Source organism: Neophocaena asiaeorientalis, unplaced genomic scaffold, assembly GCF_003031525.2.
Source record: "Neophocaena asiaeorientalis asiaeorientalis breed wild unplaced genomic scaffold, Neophocaena_asiaeorientalis_V1.1 scaffold15, whole genome shotgun sequence".
In the NCBI taxonomy this organism is placed as follows: domain Eukaryota; kingdom Metazoa; phylum Chordata; class Mammalia; order Artiodactyla; family Phocoenidae; genus Neophocaena; species Neophocaena asiaeorientalis.
In genome coordinates, this window is record NW_020185328.1 from 8,228,097 (window position 1) to 8,233,949 (window position 5,853).

The following is a 5,853-nucleotide window of genomic DNA, read 5'->3' on the forward strand; positions in this document are numbered from 1 at the left end:
TTTTCAGAGACCATGACTGGTGAAGGAGTCTTTCGATCTATTTCCATCTGAATAGTCTCACATTAAATCATGCTGAAGAAAAAGCATTCACATTATTAAAAGGATGCAAAACACTGATTAGCTCATCCTCAAAATGTTTAATAAGATCTCAGCAGGAAATTAAGGGAAGTCTAGAGAGAACAATCAAGCTCTAACTAAATAGGAAAATTCACCTAGCCTCACAAAATTGCCATTAATGTACAAAGTCACAGCAGCAGCAATTATGGCCAATGCTGTACCCTCATGGATGGGAACTCAGAACTAAAATGTATTTCAGAGTGTTTTGTAAGAGTGGGATCATTCAGTAAAGGGATTCAACTTTACGTTAATGTTTGCTATAATGAGGTCCAGCACTTTTCATATTAGAACTTGGCAGAACTGCTCTTCCAGGTGGCGCTATTCATTTCCATACTTCACTACACACATTCCTTTCTTCGCTCCAGGCAGTAGAGTGGAAAGGCAGACAATCTTTAGTGTGAGGTCCAGATTCAAGTAAGTCCTTGCTTTGCACTTACTAGTTTTGCAAATCATTTTACTTCTTTGACTCTCAGTTTCCTCCTCTATAAAATGAGGGTAATAATTCCTACCTCTAGGAACAATTACGAGAATTACAACTACAGATACAATGTATCTGAAGTGCCTGGTACTGGAAAGCTACTTAAATAAATATGAGATGCTTTCCCTACCTGGTATAGATAGAGTTTTATAAGTAGTAAAGTAACATTTGAGACACAAACTTTTGAAATTTTGTGCAATTCAGTTTGGCTTCCAAAACTTAATATTAAAGGTACTATTTTTCCCACTAATGTATTATTCAAATGTAAAAAAAAAACTGAAAAGAAAAAAACTTTGCTGTCTTTAAATAGTATACATTCTACTTCAGGCTATCTGTTCATGACAATGAACCAGGAACATTATGCAGTAATGAGGCACTTCTGAAATCAGTGTTTGAAGCCTGTGTGAACTGGGAGAAAACAGAATGCCACAGCACCAGAAGTTATTGAGACTTAGTGCCCGATAATTAGAGTACCAATTCACAAAAAATTAAAAGGGGCAGAAGTTTATCCCAGTACTGTTCTATCATGATAAAAATACATGGGATTGTCACCTCAAGTCTACTTGTAACAACTAAAATTCTTATATAAGATTCAGAAGTCATTTTGATAGAATCAAATTAGCAATAAAAATGCCTTTGTTTTTCAAAGGTCTGAGACTGAGTCTATTTTTTAAAAAAAAGTCAATTCCAGCTACAGTTAAAGCAGAATATGTGTTGTCTTTCTTATTGTAATTTTTAACAGTCATGCAAAATAGCACTGTCCCAAAGCTCCAACATCAGCATGAAAATAAACCATCCTGCTAAAAGGTAAATATTTTTATGATCTCTAACAACCTTTTTATTAAAACCTTCCTGAAAATGTAGCTAGATGTTTTAAATAACTTAAACATGTGTATACACGTGAATGATGTGTAAACTATGTTACTAATTTAGTTTGATACAATGCAGAATACAACAGAAAAGATTTCATTCAAAAAGCTGGACAGACAGTGCATTTCTTTGACTAGAGTCAATAAAAGATTTTAGCACAAACTTAAAGAAATGGTCCCTAAATATTCTGAAAGTAACAAATAACAACAGCTTACATTTATTTAATATTTAAGATAGTCCAGGACATAACTTAATCGCAGCGATTCCATGGTGTAGGTATTAATATCCCTAGTTTACTGTTGAGAAGAGTAAAGCAAAAGAAGTTAATTAACCTGTCCAAAATTGGATTACAATTCATAATTTTAAGTGCAAAGTCTAGATTTCAATGTCTGACTCCACAGCCCACACTTTTAGCTACTATGTTAAGTTTCTCCATTTCTACCTCATATTTTCACTGGTCAAGTACTGGATGGGAATGTTGAATGGATGCAAATGTGGATACTCAATCTCTACGGTCTCTTTCAGGCTCCTAAGCCTAATGATTATATGATCTTGGAAGTGGATAAATTTAGACAAAGTCATATAATTTCTGCAGGTATTCAGGTATCCCTGGTTTCTTCAGGATGCTGCACTTTTTTCCACAGCTAGATGTGGAAGGAAAATGCGCTACCTTCTTAAGTGCAGCTCTACCCCATAAATAATAACCTCAGAAGTTCCCCCCAGAAGATGTACCCCCTGTCCTGGCATTAGAACTTTTCATATAATTTGCTAAGCAGAAATATCTGACAGTAACCAAGCATTAATATTCTAATTATATTATTGTAGATTATAAGCAATCATGTATTTTTTAAAAAGAATGGGTGAGATCCGAAAAAAGGTGTTCTTAAGATACCTGGGGGCTTTTGAGGAACTGTTCGCTCCAAAATCCTAAGAGAGCAGAATTCCTATAGAGTAGCCTGCTTCCATATTGTTGGATGGCAAAAGAAAGGAAAAGAATCTTCAGGGTAAATGAGTAATAGGTAAAAATGTAGAAAACTAGAAGAGTGTGATAACATTTATAGCAGTTGCTAACAGAAAAGACAGTGGGAGGTGACCTTGAAGGGATGTGTGAAATTTAAAAAAAAAAAAAAAAGGCTTAAGATTTAGGGTCTGAAAAAGCAACTAACATGCTAGAATAATTCTATCAATAAATGCTGTTTAATAAGGGTGGGGAAGGGAGGCGAAGGCCAGTTATGAGGTAGTTTAAGCTTTCCCACTTCTCGAAGATTGTTGTTTTCTGAATTAATTTTATTCCATACAGATATCCAAGGGAGAAGAAAAATAGAATATAGGCTACTTACTATTGGTAGAGTAACTTCTCTGAGATAGTAGCTCATAACTTATTAATGTGTGGCTACAGCTACCTTACAGTTGCAGTAATGAGCACAGTCTTTTCAGCATATAGTTAAATACAGGTAGCTAGACACAGGGTGTCCTTCCCCACTAATAATGCTAATTTATGGCTTGGTACCTAAGAAATTGACATTGTGGGAAAGCATTAAATTTTGTTTTGTACTTTTTCTCCATACAGGAAGCCTTCACATGGAAGTCAGCAGATCAACTGTTGTGGCTACAGCAGTAAATCAGTTTAAATAGAAATTCTAATGTACAATTTGAAAGCTCTAAGAGTCTCACTTAAGCTCAAGACTTTATTATCAATGAAGGGTGTATTACTTTCTATTTTTCTAATTATTCCCATTGAAACCTCTTTAAGGACTAGAACCAAAAAAAAAAAAATTTTTTTTTTTTTTCAAAATGAACTCAAAGCTTAACCTTCAATAGGTTTACACAGTTCCTCACCAACTCTTCTGAAGGACACAAATGATCAGAAATAGTGACAGGATAAGTAGATGATAAAGCAGAGTTCTTCCCAATAACCTATCTAGCTCACCCTCTCAATTCTAACTGGTCCAGATGCAGGCCTTTCTCTTTTTTACTCTGTCTAGTATCTTTCCTACTTTGAGAGATTCCTAAGAGTTTGACCTCTTTCTTAGAATTTTTCCTTGCTTCCCCCTTCTCCATACTTCTATCTGCTTTTTCCTCCTTTAGCAGTTCAGCTTTTTCCTCCATATTTCTCAAATTAGCCCTTAGACTCCTAATCCCACAGTCTCCTACAATAATGCAGACTGAAAAATCACACTCACCTGGAACAGCTTCTGCCTCATCTCCGTTCCATCTATCCCTCACAAAAATAAAACATCCTAAGTCACAACATTCTGCCTTAAATAAGTTTTTAATTTCCCTTCAGGATTCAGAGGAATCTGATGGCTCCCGTTTGTTTCCCACATCAAATCCAAACTCCTAATTATATAAACCAATTATCAGCAACCTCCATCAATATTCACGTGAACATCTCCTTACAGTTTGAGTTAATGAACACACACACACATCTGTGTTTTTATATGTACTCATGCTTGTTTTACATCATTTTGTCCTCTCTCAGGAATAGAAGGCTTCTCTCGAGTCAACCAGTCCTCCTTACATGCCTCTTGAGGAGTGTTTGTGTTCATTCCGTTTTCTCCACTAGGAACGCCCAGCCCCATCATTCTATTTTCAAATTGATTTCTCCTTTACCCAGCTCTCATCTCACTCCCTTCTTGAAGCCATCCCTGATCACCCATCTGCAAATAACTTCTCATGCCTGCTAAGCCCCATGACACGTACATCTCAGCCTCTCTTAAGGACACTTCAGGGACTTCCCTAGTGGCATAGTGGTAAAGAATCTGCCTGCCAATGCAGGGGACACGGGTTCAATCCCTGGTCCGGGAAGATCTCACATGTCACGGAGCAACAAAGCCCGTGTGCCACAACTACTGAGCCTGCGCTCTAGAGCCCACAAGCCATAGCTACTGAGCCCACGTGCCACAACTACTGAAGCCTGCACACCTAGAGCCCGTGCTCAGCAACAAGAGAAGCCACCACAAAGAGGAGCCCACGCACCGCAACGAAGAGTAGCCCCTGCTCGCTGCAACTAGAGAAAGCCCACACACAGCAACAAAGACCCAACGCAGCCAAAAATTAATTAATTTTTTAAAAAAAAGAACCCTTCAAACATTCTACTGCATGGATTATCTACCTTGTAGAACACAAACTCCTTGCAGGTTAGAATTCAAGGCTAATTCATGAGTCTATCCCCCACAGATAATGCCTGGCCCATGGTAAATACTCAATATAATATTGATTAATCAGATTCAGTATAATAAAAGTACTCAAAGTTATCTGTTTCCTCTACCTGAGATTTAATTAAAATTATAATAAAGGGAAAAAAAACTAACCCATGATTATCTCCATTTTGGTTCCTCAGCAGCAGGCTCCTGATAAGCATTCGAATTCAACCAATTTATGTGAGAAGGAATCCAGGAAACTTCAGTAGAGGAGGGAGAGCGTGAGTCACGTGAGTCACGGAACAAGGGAGAGCCAATAAAGGGTTCATTATCAAACAAGATACTGTAAGCACCTGGGGCTCAATCCTGCTCAGCAGCTCTGGAGCCTGTGGAGAACTCGCACCTCTGAGATACTCCAACAGAGGAGCAAGGAAGCTGGGGTATTTACCCACCAATTCCTGAAAGCCATTGGTTGAGGGCTGGTGGGAGGGGTCATACCCTGGCTCTTCTAGCCGGCCTGCACGGGCAGGCAGAGCAAGCTCCTACAGCCGGACGGCCCCCTCACGCTAAGAGTTGCAGGTGCTGGCAGCTGAAAGATGGGATGGGTACTGGAAAACTGGAGGTGATAAGAGGATATAGGTACCAACTGCATCTACCACAATAGCAAAACACAACAGGGAGGGAGCCGTTAGTGGACATGAATTTGCAACAGATTCTTGGAAGACAGAAAGTAGATGGAAGGCTACTGACCAAGAAATCAGAGGAGAAAGAAACAGCCCAGAATACAAAGGGAGAAAGGCTGAAGATCAGGAGAGGGGTGGGAGGGGGCAGGATGCAGGGGAGCTCAAACTGCTTTATAAAATCCCAGTCCCAGACAGGATTGAGACTCAGAAACTGAGAGTGAAACATAGGGCGGAAAACAGGGATTAACAGCAGGTCTGTTTTGCAAGAGTTGACAAACTGCAGGCCACCACCTATTTTTTACAGCCAGTTAGCTAAGGATGGTTTTTACATTTTAAAGCATTGTTTTAAAAAGACAGAAACTGGGCTTCCCTGGTGGCGCAGTGGTTGAGAGTTCGTTTGCTGATGCAGGGAACACGGGTTTGCGCCCCGGTCCGGGAAGATCCCACATGCCGCTCGCCCGTGAGCCATGGCCGCTGAGCCTGCACGTCCGGAGCCTGTGCTCCGCAACGGGAGAGGCCACAACAGTGAGAGGCCCGCGTACCGCAAAAAAAAAAAAAAAAA